Source organism: Suricata suricatta, chromosome 6 (assembly GCF_006229205.1).
Source record: "Suricata suricatta isolate VVHF042 chromosome 6, meerkat_22Aug2017_6uvM2_HiC, whole genome shotgun sequence".
NCBI lineage: Eukaryota > Metazoa > Chordata > Mammalia > Carnivora > Herpestidae > Suricata > Suricata suricatta.
Window position 1 is genome coordinate 66,345,293 of NC_043705.1, and position 16,663 is coordinate 66,361,955.

Consider the following 16,663-nt stretch of genomic DNA (forward strand, 5'->3'; position numbering starts at 1 on the left):
GCCTGCTTAATACCTTTCCTTAAATTCCACCTCTGTACTACAATATGCTTGAGGTCCATGCAAAAAAGTAGCTACCTTTTATGTAGGAAATGGATGATTATGGATGCTGGCGAGGGTGTGGAGAGATGGGCACCCTCCTACACTGTTGGTGGGAATGTAAACTGGTGCAGCCGCTCTGGAAAACAGTGTGGAGGTTCCTCAAAAAACTATCCATAGAACTCCCCTATGACCCAGCAATAGTCCTGCTAGGGATTTACCCAAGAGATACTGAAATGCTGAGGCATAGGAGCACATGTACCCCAATGTTCATAGCAGCAATGTCAACAATAGCCAAAACATGGAAAAAGCCTAAATGTTCATCACATGATGAGTGGATCATGAAGATGTGGTATATATACACAATGGAATACTACATGGCAATGAGAGGGAATGACATATGGCCATTTGTAGCAAAGTGGATGGAGCTCGAGGGTGTCATGCTGAGTGAAATAAGTCAGGCGGAGGACAGATACCGTATGTTTGCACTCATAGGTCTAACAGGAGAAACCTAACCGAGGGCCATAGAGAGGGGAAGGGGGAAAGAGAGTTGGGGAGAGAGAGGGACACAAACCATGAGAGACTATTGAATACTGACGACGAACTGAGCGCTGAAGGAGGAGGGAGAGGGGGGAAGGGGGTCATGGTCATGGAGGGGGACAATTGTGGGGAGAAGCACTGGGTGTTATATGGAACCCAATTTGACAGTAAACTATTATTTAAAAAGTTAAAAAATATTAAGTGTTAACAAATAAATAAATAAAGTAGGTATACACATGCCTTGCTAACTGCCAACTAATTCCATTGTTTCATTTATTTATCCCTTCTTCCTACAAACATTTCTGAAGTCTCTAGGATGTGCATGGTATCATTCATTCCTTCAACAGGACAGAAACTTCCTCTGTCACTAGTGAACTTATATCTTTAGATAAGAAAGGCAATTACCACATTGGTGCCCTGCCTAGAGCACCTGGCAACCATTTTGTTCACTTGGTGTGCTTCCTCCCAATTGCCACGGTGGAATTTTGCTGTAATGTCTCATATCTGTAACCCTTTTCAGAGTTTTGCTGTTAGGATTCTGGAACCATCTTGCTTGGAGATGCCTAGGAATTAAGCCTTTGCATTTCCACTGTCTTCATGCAGGCTGTAGGTAATGACTAACTGACACTGTGTCTGAAAGTGTAATAACATTTCTTCAAGGTTGCATATATTCTGTGGGACAATTCATTTTCTTCCAAATTTTCCTTGTGGGATTAGGCTGAAGCTAAATTTCAAACTTTGCTGAACTTGCTCCTCTTCCTTGTCCTGCTCCCTCATTCCCATACAGGTTTCATCTGAGAGCTTACTCTCAATAAGTTATTTGTCTCATGAATCCCATCTCAGACTGCTTATCAAGAATCCAATCTAAGTTAATGATTAAACTTGTAATTGCTATCATGTGTTATGGGCCCTATGAAAGGTGAATAATAGGAAGCTGTGGATATTCAGCATAGAAGTCTCATCCTAGGGTGGAGAGGAGGAAGTGTTTTCCTTGAGGAAGGAACATTTAAATTGAGACCCTGTATCTTGTATCTATTTTGCTTTAAAATGGCATGCATTTGTGAAATGACTGGCCATGGTTGAAAACTATAGTCTTTGATCTCAACTGTCATGGAAATAATCAGTCCATTTTATATCTGAACCCTTCTTCTCATTAGCTTCAAATATTAAAACTGGTCACTGATGAGAGTGAAACCACCACATGGAGTCAAAAGTTACTCAGGGACAATAGGTATCTCTGTATATTAGGAAGCATCCATGAAACTGTAGCACTGAGCACTTCTTTCAACCTGCATACATATACATATATACTGCTAGTTGTCCACATGTGTGTGTTTCATCTTAACATATGCACTTTGGTAATGAAAACTGCCCAGAAGAATTTTGGTAGTGACCAAAATGATACTATGCTTAACACAGCTCGATTATGAGCCTGTAGAGTTACCCTTCTGCTTAATGTCATAGAAATAAGATTTTTAAAATTCAAGATTTGCAGTTAAAAGCCATGTTGTGAAATAGATAGTCTATTGATTCTCATTTATATCAGATTTATCCTAGTTAAAACACAGATGGGGCACCTGTGTGGCTCATTTGGTTAAGTCTGACTCTTGATTTCAGCTCAAGCCATGATCTCATGGTTCATGAGTTTAAGCCTCACATCAGGCTCCATGCTGTCAGTGAGGAGCATGCTTGGGATTCTCTCTTCCTCTCTGACCCTCCCCCTGCTTGCTCTCTCTCTCTCTCTCAAAAACAAACAAACAAACAAACAAACAAACAAACAAACCTGAAGCACAGATAATAAGTGTAAGGTGCACCAATCACTGAGATCTTGGAAAGGAGAAAGGGTATAACTTTAATGAGAAAACCATTTGCATGGCCATTTGAATGAAATCAAATAAAAAGGTGAACAAGCCTACTGCTTAATCGCCTATGATGTGCCAAGTGCTAGAAGGCACAATTATGTATATACAATTTTTAATAGTTATTATTATGCCTCAAACACATTAAAATATTATTGATAAAGGCAAAAAATAATAAAAGCCAATGATTCCTCATTTCAGTGTTTAGAAGACAAAATAAATTTAGCAAAGAAATCTAGCATGACTACATTCAACATAATTCTATTTGGGAAGTACAATATGGTTTATCTATTAAAAGCCAAATTATTGTGAAAACTCTCTTTGTATTCATAAAGAAATAGAACTTGAAGTTTCATCGAAAGAGTTACTTAGGATATCACAGGGGCCCTATATCACAGGGGCACTTTCATAAATTTACTAAGTTCTCATATTCAGAAATTATTTTAAACAGGATAATCTATAATGTTTGAGACAAGAAGTAGAACATTCCCCAAATTATAGATAGGACAATAAATTAAACATCCAGAGATGATGTTTCTCAAAGTCCTTTGGGAAAACTGTATTAATAGTTTGGTCAGTCAAGTTATATCATAATCTTTCACTGATCACTTAGAGACTTGAATTCTATAAGAATATCAGAGGAAATAATTATTTATTACATGGAAAATTTTGAAAAAATATTCATAAACGTCCCTTTTTTTGGACTTAACAGTAGATAAAATTCATATCACTTTTATTAAAAATGTTTCTATCGTTAAAAAGCATTTTGCAAACATTTAAAAGAGAAAATAGGGGAAGGATAATATTTGCACTAAATAATGATTTAAACGCCATTGTATGTGGAAACTGTGGTAGGTGTTATACATTTATTTTAGTAAAGCTTCCTTCCTTCCTTCCTTCCTTCCTTCCTTCCTTCCTTCCTTCCTTCCTTCCTTCCTTCCTTCCTCAGCTAAAAGTTCTGTTATAGCTCATCAAATTGCAAAACGGAAGGGCTCTTTTATCCATGGCTCTTTGAAGAGAATAGAGTAACTTGATGTTGTACTTAGCCCCACAGTGAATTAATTACTTAGGGCTTATGTGGTTTTATGCAGGACACAATCATTTTGGAGATGGGAGTTGTTTATATGAAAAGGCATATTAAAGTTAAAACCTAGGCAAGAAGATAGTGAGTAATATGCAAAACAGAAATGCTAAGCACAGTTAATTAACAACTTAAGAATTTCAGAATGTAAAGTTGAGTTAAATGCTATAGAGATTTAGCTGAGACAACTGTATCCTTAATATTATCACATATCACCATCTGACAAGTAAACCAAATACACTTATTCATTGAGGACCTTCATACCCAAGAGTCTAATAACTGAACAAGGCAATGTAGAGTAAAGCAGGCTTATACTCTAGCTGAGGAAATGGGACATGATAAAATTAATGGATACAAAGTTAGAATATAAGGGCATAATATTGTTATAGATAATAATGTACTTTTTTTACAGCATGGGTAGTCAGAGAAGGAGACACTCTAGCTTAACTTTTCATATATGGTATGTAATATTTTCCAATTAGTATATGTAAAGCACATACGTATGTACCACTGCCTTTGAAACTTGGTGTGTTCTCCTCCCTGGTCATGTGTTCCTTTCCTGTTGTGATTAGTATGAGGCTGAAATTTGTGCGTATTAATAGTCATTCCTTTTTCTCTTAGGCGTTTATCACATATGTCACTATATTCCATCATATGAATGTGGTATAAATTTACCATTCTCTTGTCTTTGTGATAATATCTTTATTAATTCCTTATTTCTCTTTTCCTTGGGTTTATTATGCCACTCTTTTGCAAATTCCTCAGATTGCATGCTGATTAACCTAAGGCATATATAAAGAGTTGTATTAAAGTCTCTCATTCTTATTAAGGACTTAAGTCATTCTTATATTCATTCATTTTTGCATTACATATTTTTTGAGCTGTTTTTAGGTGCCCACCGATTTGGATTTATATCTTGCTGGTAAATTATAGCATATTATATATATATAGTTTCTCTTTATTTCTACTAATTAGAGATTACTATTTGCCCTAAAGTTTATGTTATCATCAATTAAATGGTCATGCCAGTTTTTCCTGGAATATTATTTTCCCCATCCCCATCCTTTAGTTTCTACTTTTCAGTGCCCTGGTTAAATGTATTTCTTGTATGTAGCATATACTGGGATTTTGTTTGTATTCAGTCTAGCTCTCCCATCCAAGTACTAACCAGGCCTGACTCTGCTTAGCTTCCGAGATCAGACAAAATCGGGCGCATTCAGGGTGGTATGGCCGTAGATCAGTCTGGCTATTAAATGAGCGTTCAGAAGGCTTTAGCTTCAGTCACCCTCCCTCTCTTTCTTACGCAGTTCTATCACCTAGTATTTTTGTACTAAATTGATATTTTTTCCCATTTTAACCTCTTAACATAGACATTATTATTACCTATGCCATAAACATTATTTTATATTTACCCATAAATTCAGTATTTTTTCTAGATTGATTTTCTTTGTCTTCTTTCATATTTCCTTTAGTGAGAGTTTGGTTTTCTTTTTCAGCTGTTTTCTACTAAAACATGAGGTTTTAGTCTTTTGGTTTAACCATTCGTATCCTGAGTGTTTGTTTCTTCCCCTGTTTTATGGGTTTTCTGAAAATAAAGATTATACTCCCAGGAACCGCTCATATAAGCAAGAGAAGTTTTATTACACAAAGTACAAATACTCTAACGAGGATACTATACAGATCAGCCAAAGATAACGTCCCCTCTGAGTTCCTTACTAGTGCCTTTTTAAAACATTGTCTGGTACAGTCATCTTCAGTTAGGCTTCTAGACTGAAGAGAGCAGTCATGGAAGGTAATTGGATACTAATGTTCACCTACAATTTGACCCTGGGAACATTCCAAATACCATTTTGGATCTTTTTCTTTTTTTTATTATTTTGCCAGAATTCAAGTGCTCCCACTGAAGGTGGCTCCTACACACTAACTCATTATTCAGTATGTGTAGGTGATTACTTCTAATCATTTTGGTATTTCTAATTATTAGTAAACAAAGAATAACTGATGTAACTCAGGTAATATTGTATGTCTAAAGTTGACTGCTACCATTCTTGCAAATTTGCCTGTCTGTCCACTGGGGAGAGATTAGGGAAATATTCAGGAGTTTAGATCATTGATTCATCTAAATAAATGGAGAATTTTGGGTGATAATGCATTCATATTCATTTTCTTTGGCTGTAACATTTTGTTAATATTTTTATTTGGAGTGAGAAACGTTGTAGTCTTCTTGGTTTTAAAGGCTTACTCTTTCCTAGGCTCTGCCAATTGTGCTAGTCAAAATGACAAATGCTAATGTTTATGTTGGGTATTTACATGCTGTGTAGATTACTATGCAAAACATGACTGACACACTGTAGAACTAACTCTTAAAAAGAATGAGATCCACAAGGACAATGAAAATCTCAGGCTTTTCCTGCCGCAAACCCATCCTGCCATCTCAGTTTTCCTGGCTGATCCTTTGTCCTTTCCAGTTTGTTCTCCGACACTGCTAGCAAAATTCTCTCTTTAAAGTAGCCATATGATCACCTCTCCCACCTAAAAGTCTTTAGTAATGTCTCTTATTATTGGGATCAAGTTTAAACCTTTGCTTTAGATACAAGTCTTGTCATGACAGATTTCTTGTCAACCGTATTTTCCCATTCCTTTAACCTCCCCTACATGCAATTCTGTGACGAGACCCAGTTCCCTTGTGCTTAGAGTTTTCACAAGGTTCTCACTGTCTCATGCTCCTCTTATCTCCCCACCCTCACCATCCCCTTATCGTCCCCACTTTTTTTCTATCTCTGTAGCTCGTGATTGTCCTGCAAGATACTATCTGGAAATCTAGTCTGGGCTGGATGGTTCTCTGAATTCTCTCAACACAGCATGCAGAGTATTTTATTATAATTATCCACTTATTTGGCTGATTGCTGTTCTCTGATCAGTAGATTAGAAGCCCATTGAAAGGTGACGCTGTGCCTTGATCATCTCAGTTTCTCTGGGGCAGAGTAGTGACCCACATAAAGTAAGTGAATAAAAACAAACATTCTGGCTTAATTACCAGGATTTAAATAAATGCCTTATTAAACTATTAAAATTATCTTTGAATATATTTGCTGTGGAGCTTGTATTGTCCTTCTAAGAAGAACATTTCATGACTTTGCGAAGTAGGAAGAATGAAATCATTAGCCAACGTGAGTGTCAACACAGGGGCAATCTTCATCATTTTCCTTTTGAATTTACCTTCAGTCAGGGAAGCTTACAAAGTCAGCTTGGTAACCTATGTCAAAACATTTCATGGTAACAATGGTGGAATTAGAAATAATTTTATATTCATCAAATATAAAACGTACAGGTTTATAAACTGATTAAGATTGCAGAATACAGAAGTTTATTATTTGCTCTCACCCCTCCATTAAAATCTTTATTCTGTTATTTTCTGGTAACCAAAGCCCTTGTTTAATTGGATATAGTGTATACGTTTTCACCTTTGGTTAGCATATTTATGGAGATACTTATATAATTTACATAAGTAGATGTTCATTATCTGTCTTATAGATATTCAGTTATTTCGTAACTGGATATTTATGGAGGGTAATTCTCATAAATTCCATGTATTTGGTGCTTGGCTCAGCACCATAACAGATGTGTAATACATGTTTTTTTATAATGATGTTAAAATGTTCAGTTGCAAAGGTGGGCTGTGGTCACATAATCTTCCTATTCCCTGTTCAATGAATAATTCAAATAGTAGCCTCACACTCCTCATAGGATTGAGAAGATATATCTATTCCCAAGTCCTGTTTTCTATTATTGAGATGTAAGGAGCTCCTGCAAATGCAGAGTCTCTGGGGCCTTGTTACAGGGCCCAGCTTCAAGTTTTGTTTGTAAACTCTGAAGGATACGCCAGGAGAAACTTCAGAATAGAATCACTGGGGAGAAAGCAGGCATGGTTTCAGGGGTAGTGTCCATATTGCATGGAAAGTGTATGTGTATTTAGCAAAATACTGTATCGTATATATGTGTGTGTAGGGGGCATTCCTTCACTTATTTTGTGTTTGTGAACATAATCACATGTTGAAATCTCTCTGTGGATGTTATTTTAAAAATATTTAATCTTACACACAAAAATGTGGATGGCAGATTTGAAAATTATATGTCTTATGTGTGATTATAATATGATGCTAAACATTAATTAGATACTTGTCATTAACATATTATGTGAGAATCTCTAGAAAATATTTGTATGTTTATGTGTTGGGAGAAAAACAAAGAAGGAAATGTAAACTAAAATGTAAATCTATATGGGACTACCCAAATTATCTTATAACAATCCTCCAAGGGACAACAGCAAAGTTTCTTAGGTTCTTTAATGATGCCTCTTAAACATAGTGTCTATTGGATCAAAGGCAGATAACCTGGGAAGTAGCTATATTTATATTTAATGGAAAGTGTTATGCCTGAACAACAACAAAAAAATGTATCTGTATGTTGGCTGAGCCTGTTCATTTCTTTCCAGATATGCAAAATTAAATGTAGCAAAAAATTTTTTCTATTTTTCTAAACAATACTCTTTTGGGGTGCCAGATTGGCTCAGTTGGTTAAGCATCCAACTTTGGCTCAGGTTGTGATCTCATGGTTCATGAGTTGGAGCCCTGCATCGGGCTCTGTGCTGACAGCTCAGAGCCTGGAGCCTGCTTTGTATTCTGTGTCTCCCTCTCTCTCAGCCTCTCCCAACCCCTGCTCCCCCATGCTCTGTCTCTGTCTGTCTCCCTCAAAAATAAATGAATGTTAAAAAAAATTTTTTAAAGATACTGTTTCATGAGAGAAAAGAGCATTAAACTTTAATAACCAATTTCTCATTATCATGGACGAACAACAACTCATTGTTTTGTTTTTGTTTTTTTTCTCTTCTATAGGTTCTGACTTAATGAAACCCACCATTTTATACACTTTCCTATTTCAAGTGTTGCCTGGAAAGAAAGGCTTAGGTGAGAATTCTCAAAAAATATTGCTTCATTTACAATTTTGAATAATACTTTCCTAATAAATCTGATGACAAAGACAGCCCAAACAGGAAAAACAATAGAAAAGTTTATGACGTATAAAATGAATTCTTCAAAAGAATTTTGTTTCAAAATGCCAAGGGTTATAAGTCAAATATATGCAGTATATATTACTATTCATTACCTTGCATTGGCTGAAATTCATCTCTTCTGACAGCCCTGGGTAAATCATGTTACATATTGCATAAAATATGAGTGCTGGTCCTTTTCTGAAGATGCCACTTAGTGTGGGAACTCGCTGCCATTGGCTACATCCCACTTGCTGGAAGCTCCCTTAAGACCACTGCTCCTGCAGAGTCCTATGGCAGTCGAATCACAGAAGAAAAGGTATTTATAGAAAACATATGCAAAAGGTTGATAGCTTGTCCAGTTTTTAGTGCACAGACTGACAGCTAAATACAAATTGAGAAATGTAAGTTTCACTTCGAGCAAATTTACTGGGTGAAAACCTCATTTTTTCATTTCATTTGAATATGTTCACTGCTTCTCAGAATATGCAACTTTATAGTGAGCATATTTTTTATTCTTGAAGGCTCATTATTTTACAGTGAGGTTACTGAACCTAAACCACATAGAGCAGATTACCCAGCATAATATTAATCAAAATATACATCGCAAATGGGATTCCAAACAGTGCCAAATAGGCATCTGCTTTTAACATAGAATAAAAAAGTGCATTTAGTGCCTTTATTAAAGGTATTATGGCCAATTTATTTTTAAACCATCTCTCTAACACTATTAACTAGCATATAATTTAATGTACTCCCAAGCAACTTGACTTTTACTGTTTCCTTCTAAACATTAATTTATAAAAGCAAGTTGAAAAAAAGATGACTTTGACCCTCAGAAAAGATTCAAATCATTAAAAATAAATTAAATGATCTTGTAGACACACATAATAGTTACTTTGGGGGTTGGGAAATAACATATTTTCTGTTACCATGTATGATATGATGTTTTATAGGGAAAAATAAAGCCAATGCTGTTTCCAATCATATAATTTATACCCTCTGAGTAAACCATTTCAGTTTTGTAAGCTTTGCTTAAATTTGAACAGAGTTGCCAAATGCCTAAAAATTTCTGAACAAGTGAAAGAAAATTCTCTAGTATTTATGAGAGAATTAATTATATTATGTCTGTTTAGAAAATTTTGGACAGGTTAGTGCATAGTTGGTTTTGTATTGTCCTTACAGTGTTTTCTCTATAGAGAAAAGGAAACCAAATCACTTTCATTGAAATGTAGCCAGACAATTTTATACAAAGTAAGCAATGGGGATATTGATAGAGTATTTTTTTAATTCTAGGCTAAGAATTATAAGTAAAACTAAAAATTGTGACATGTTTAATTGGGTGAATTTTTTGAGTGCTAACAAATAAAATTTAAATTTTACAAATAGTACAAGGTTGCATGCTTTTTTTCAAGAAATGAAAGTATCCAAGAATAATAGTATTAATCGAAAAAGAGCCCCATAAGCAGCAATAAACCCTTGACATTCTCCCCTACCCTCATGTGGTAAGATTCCACTGTTCTCCCGTCAGTAACTACTAGAAACAATTTGGAGGGCATCCTTCCAGGTCTTTCTCTATATATTTATATAAATATATCTTTATATTTATATATTAAATGTATGGGTATGCACATGTATATGAAAGAAGTGCACAGTACATATGTGTGTGCTGATATATAGTTTATATAAAACTTTTAAAAATTCCACTTAAAATAAAATGGACATCAGTACATCCGTATATTTGTATTTTTCCATACTTTTTCATACTATTTTTGAATGTGGATGGGACAAAGAATTTTATTTTGGTATTCTTTTTTAAACTAATTTATTTATTTTGAGAAAGAGAGAGCTCATGTGCTTGTATATGCACATGCAAATGAGTGGGGGCAGAGAGAAGGGGAGAGGGAATGCCAAGCAGGCTCCAAGCTAACAGTGGGGGTAGATCTCATGAACTCTGAGAACATGACCTGAGCCGAAATCAACCCTGAGATCATGATCTGAGTCTTTCGTTTAACTGACTGAGCCACCCAGGCACTACAGAGAGTGAGTATTTTAAAACATTTTTCTAGTGAGAGGCAGCATGTGGATGATCTTAATTTTTATTTATAGTCTAAAGTAACCCTTATGTCTATGAGTTAGATTTTGAAATAATTGATTGATTTTCCTAATTGCCATATAATTGTCCAATTATCTCTGAGAATTTGTATTAGTTTGTATCACTCCCCACAATAATTAGTAATAGTACTACTTCTTTCCGATCCTCATCAAAACTTTAAGTTATTGACCTTATTTTTTGTTAATCTGATAGTAAGAGTCTATGTAGTTTTAGCAAGCAGTTCTGCTATTACTGGTGAGGTTGAATATTTTTACATGTTTACTGTATATACATGCATGCATGCACAGTTGATTCTTGTTATTCCTGGTAGTTATGTTTTATAAAGTCACTGCATACAGTGAATTAGCAAATATTGAGCAATTGATTTTAGTGGAAACACACACACACACACACACACACACACTTCTATGATCTCACATAGATTATAATCTTAATCTTAGATTCAAAGTAACAACTCATTTTAGTAGATTCTTCTTTATTTTTATGAAAGTAAAAATGAGGTTCAAAAGTGTTAACATGACTTGCCAAAGGTTGCCCCGCTAACAGGTACCAGAGCTGGGATTCAAATCCTGGTCAACTGGTCCCAGAGCCAGAGCTTTTTGGATTCCACCTCTTTGCCCACTACTATCTCCATCCTCTAGTCATTGTTGTCTGAGAGTGCACAAGGAAAGCAGAACACCGCCTTGTTTGACCTGAGCTGGGAACGCGCATACAGGGAGACTCAAATTTTTTCACAGCTGTGTGCAGGTCTGCTAATGACTGTGAAAGCCTACTGAAGTTTGATATTGAGGTTACAAATAAACTTCAGGGAGCAACAGATTTCTCAAATAGGGGATTGTGAATAACAAGGGTCAGCTGTATACACAAACGTACAATCTATGTATATGTACATATGTACACACATATATTATATATATATATGTAATATGTGTGTGTGTATGATATGTACAGATGGTCCCTGAACTTATGATGTTTTGACTTACTATTTTTCAACTTTATGATGGTGCAAAATCAGTACACATTCAGTAGAAATTGTCTTTACTTTTTGAAATTTGATCCTTTCCTAGGCTGGTGATGAACAGTGTAATGCTGTGTTACTGTCCCACAGTGCTGGGTGGTGGCAGCCAGCTCTTGCTCCCAGTCAGCCATTTGAGCAGGAGGGGAATGACCCCCTACACTTACATCCATTCTGTACCCATACAACCATTCCATTTTTCACTATTAGTATAGTAGTCAATAAATTACATAAGATATGCAATACTTTATTATAAAATAGGCATTGTGTTAGATGATTTTGCCCAACTATAGGTTAAGATGTGTTCTGAGCACATTTAAAGTAGATAAGACTAAGCTATGATGTTAGGTAGAATAGGTGAATTACATGCATTTTCAATTTAGGATATTTTCAATTTAGGATGGCTTTATCTGGAGGTAACCCTACTGTAAGTTGAGGAAGATCTGTATTTGAACTGCTTTTAACAATATTCTCTGGAGTTCTTTTTATTATTCTTTTGTGCAATATATTTGTAGTTTATCTAGTCTTTTCCAAATATTTCCTCTTAGTTTGGCCCACCTGTTTTAAGTCTGCTAATAGTACCTTTAATCTCATAGGAGGTTTAAATTTATGTCCTTAAATATGTCAATTTTTCCTTTATGTCTTTTAGCTTTCAGTCATATTCAAAAAACTTCTTCACCATCTAAAGAAATATATGGGTTTTTTTTAATATCTTTTAGCACTTCAGTCTATCTTGAATTACTTTTTGGTATATAAAATGATACTGGATTTTTTAGTCATCTTTTTTTCTAAGAGGAAACTCATTTGTCCTGCAGATATTCTTTGAATTATCTGTCATTTTTTCTGGATTTCAAATGCTTCATTTATCCCCATGTACTTAGCCTTTGGTTTCTGACTTTACTTTCATTCTTGTCTATTCCTAAAGCAAGAGATATCCTGTTTTTAAGGCTGTACTTTTAGGATACATGGTAGAAAAACAATCTCTCCCCACTGCCTCTCTTCTCAGAGTTATTGTGATAATTCTTTAACATTTCCTAGGGATATTCATATTAGTTTTTTAAATTCCATCAACAGTATTACTATATTCATATTGAAATCTGTATTAGTTATCTGTTGCTATATAATAAATTACATCAAAATTTAGCAACTTAAAACAACTATGCTAACTGTATTAAATTAAGAGAAATATTTTCTCAGCGTTGCTGTGGGTCAGGCGTGTTGGCATGGCTTTTCTGGATGTCTCTGCCTCAAGGTGCTTTATAAAACTGCATTCAAGATGTCAGCTGCGGCTGCAGTCACCTGAAGGCCACCCTGGGGTCAAATCAGCTTCCAGGCTGGTGTCAGGAGTCGGTTCCTCATGGACTGTTGGACCGAGGACCTTAATTTCTCTTTGCTGTTGGCCAAAGTCTACCCTCGGTTTCTTGCCACACGGGCTTCTCTGTAAGTCAGTTTACAACATGACTGCTGAGTTCCCTCAGAACCAGCCATGTTGAGAGCGAGAATGAGCAAAATAGAAAAAAGTGTTTTGTATTTAATCTCAGAAGTGGCAGCCCATCATGTTTGGCATATTCTGATCATTAGGATGAATGATGAGGTCCAGTCCACAATGAACGGGAGGACATTATACAAGGGCATAGGGTAACTGGTGCCAGTTTCATGAGATTGAATCTTCCCGTAGAATAATATGGTAGGTTTCATCAATTTGTTATTTTTTTACATTAATTATTTTGTTATTGGGAATAGAATTTTACAAAGTTCCAATTGCAGCTGGCTTTGCTATTATACAAAAGTCTGTGTGTATGCACACATGCATGTAAACCATTTATAAATTTTAACTTTTAACTTTACTTTTTGAACATTCTGTTAGCATTTTTTTGTTAGTGAATAATAATGGCTTAAATTATGCCTTTTAAGTATTGACATGTTTTATTTTTCTTATTTTAGTGCATTGGCTGGAACAATCATAACTATTCTCCATAGTGGTAGTGGTAGCAAGGGTCCTTTGTTGTTTTAAATTTCATCATCTGTTTTTTATCATTATCATATTATAATGTTTTTCTGCTTTTGATCTGATAATGTGTTATGTTGCATAAGATTCCCTAATGTTGAAACAACATGTTCATGTCTAGGATAAACTACATGTGTGCTAATGTTTTATTTGGGAATTTTGTATCCATATTCAGATGTAAGGACGATTTTTATCTTTCTTGGTTCTTTTTCATAAGGTTTCAAAATGGCTTTGATACTCTGATAGAATGCTTTATAGGGCTTCCATTTTTAAAATAAGCATACAGTTTATATAGTACAGAAATTATTGTAATTTCACGTAGTGATTGATATGCAGTGTTGTGAAATTGACATGCAGCATTAAAGTAAAATTTCAAGTATATAAAAATAAATATAACTCTCTGATTAAGTTCTTTACTATGCACTGCTCATATGTATGAGGCAGCAGTAGGAGTATATTTAAAAGACTTTTAATTGGAAGTCAAAAGAACATTTCTGAAATAGATTTCTATAAGATGGCATTTTTTTGAGTTTGGAAAAAAATCTGTTTAGGGTACAAAAGTTTTATTTTTCTCCAAAAATCTTGTCAGTGTTTGAAGCTGTCAACTATTTATTATTTCCTTGCTACAAATTTTTTTGTTTTTGTAATAGATATGTCAGAAATATCTATTAGTACATTAAAAAAATTAAAAGGCTATTTTTTGAGCTGAGGTTTACAGAAAAATTGAATCATAAGTACAGAGTGCACATAAACCCTTACACTATACACTCCTTCTTAGTTCCCTCATTATTAACATCTTGCATTCATTAGTATGGTATATTTATTGTGCTTTATTTTTATAATCTCAAACATAATTATTAAAGCAACTCCTCCCTTGCTTTGTTACTTTCTTTTTTTCCTGGAAACTATTAGCCATTTTATGGTGGATCATAAAATTTAGAAAGAACAGAGTGTTTATATTTTAAAATAAACAGTTTCATGATCTGATGATATAATAGGAATATGATTAAAGAAAATAAACATTTTTATTTCTAGAAAATTTAATAACTATCCTTTAAACATTTAAAAACTATTCTTTTTGGAAGATGAATATATAATATAAATCATTCTTTTGATTTGTATTTAAATTTTGCCAAAAAAGGAAGAGAGGAACCTTCAATGAGGATGATAAATAATTTAAAAATTATATGATGTTTATTTATTTTTGAGACAGAGAAAGAGAGAGTGAGAGAGAGAGCATGAACAGGGGAGGGGCAGACAGAGAAGGAGACACAGAATTCTAAGCAGGCTTCAGGCTCTGAGCTGCAGAGGCTGATGCGGGGCTTGAGCTCACAAACCGTGAGACCATGACCTGAGCCGAAGTCGAACACTTAACTGACTGAGCCACCCAGAAGTTCCATGGATGATAAATAATTTAAATGAAAAAAGTAATGAAAAGAAAAATGTGAACATCTAACACCTATTTAAAAAATTTTAACATAAACAATCATAAAATTATGATGGTAGAATTTTTAAAATGTTCCTAAATTTGAATTATTATCTGCAGTTCAAGTTAACCCTTCAAACATTTAAAAATTGCTGAACCTTTCCCCCCATAGACTTAGGTTAATAGTTGTTTTTTCTATATACTAACCAATAAAAATAATCAGTTGTTAAATTAGTAGATACTGGACTATTCGGCTAATACAACCTTTATAAGAGATTTTAAAAATTTGAAAACTACTTTATTGATAGTTTTTTGAGGAACCTCCACACTATTTTCCAGAGCGGCTGTACCAGTTTACATTCCCACCAACAGTGTAGGAGGGTGCCCCTCTCTCCACACCCTCACCAGCATCTATAGTCTCTTGATTTGTTCATTTTAGCCTCTCTGACTGGTGTGAGGTGGTATCTCAGTGTGGTTTTGATTTGTGTTTCCCTAATGATGAGTGATGTTGAGCATCGTTTCATGTGCCTGTAGGCCATCTGGATGTCCTCTTTGGAGAAGTGTCTGTTCATGTCTTCTGCCCATTTCTTCACTGGGTTATTTGTTTTGTGGGTGTGAAGTTTGGCCATACATTTGTGGGCCCAGCTCTGGGTTCTCTATTCTATTCCATTATTCTATGTGTCTGTTTTTGTGCCAATACCATACTGTCCTGATGATGACAGCATTGTAGTAGAGTTTAAAGTCTGGGATTGTGATGCCTCCTGTTTTGGTTTTCTTCTTCAATATAACTTTGGCTATTCAGGGTCTTTTGTGGTTCCATACAAATTTGAGGATAGTTTGTTCTAGCTTTGAGAAGAATGCTGGGCAATTTTGATGGGGATTGCATTGAATGTGTAGATTGCTTTGGGTAGTAATGACATTTTCACAATGTTTATTCTTCCGATCCATGAACAGGGAATGTTTTTCCATTTCTTGGTGTCTTCTTCAATCTCTTTTATAAGTTTTCTATAGTTTTCATCATATAGGTCTTTTACATCCTTGGTTAGGTTTACTCCTAGGTATTTGATAGTTTTTCATGCAATCCTGAATGGAATCAGTTTCTTGATTTCTCTCTCGACTGCTTCATTTTTGGTGTATAGGAATGCTCCCTTATGACCCAGCAATAGCCCTGCTAGGGATTTACCCAAGAGATACAGAAATGCTGATGCATAGGAGCACATGTACCCCAGTGTTCATATCAGCAATGTCAACAATAGCCAAAACATGGAAAAAGCCTAAATGTCCGTCACCCGATGAGTGGATCAAGAAGATGTGGTATATATTCACAATGGAATACTACATGGCAATGAGAAAGAATGAAATATGGCCATTTGTAGGAAAGTGGATGGACCTTGAGGGTGTCATGCTAAGCGAAATAAGTCAGGCAGAGAAGGACAGATACCATATGTTTGCACTCATAGGTCTAACAGGAAATTTTCAGAATGATCTAGCTTCAAGAAAAGCAAGCAGTTAGTAGTGCTTAAGAAAAATTG

The 16,663-nt window shown here is 35.0% G+C and overlaps 1 long non-coding RNA gene across 3 annotated transcripts in view; it reads left to right on the forward strand.

Moving 5' to 3' along the window:
• Positions 1–16,663, forward strand: part of LOC115294637 — a 365,947-nt gene that overhangs the window by 207,556 nt on the left and 141,728 nt on the right. For all 3 annotated transcript variants that reach the window (XR_003910018.1, XR_003910019.1, XR_003910020.1), the window contains exon 4: positions 8,412–8,483. This is a non-coding gene — a long non-coding RNA (uncharacterized LOC115294637). The remainder of the gene's footprint in view (positions 1–8,411; positions 8,484–16,663) is intronic.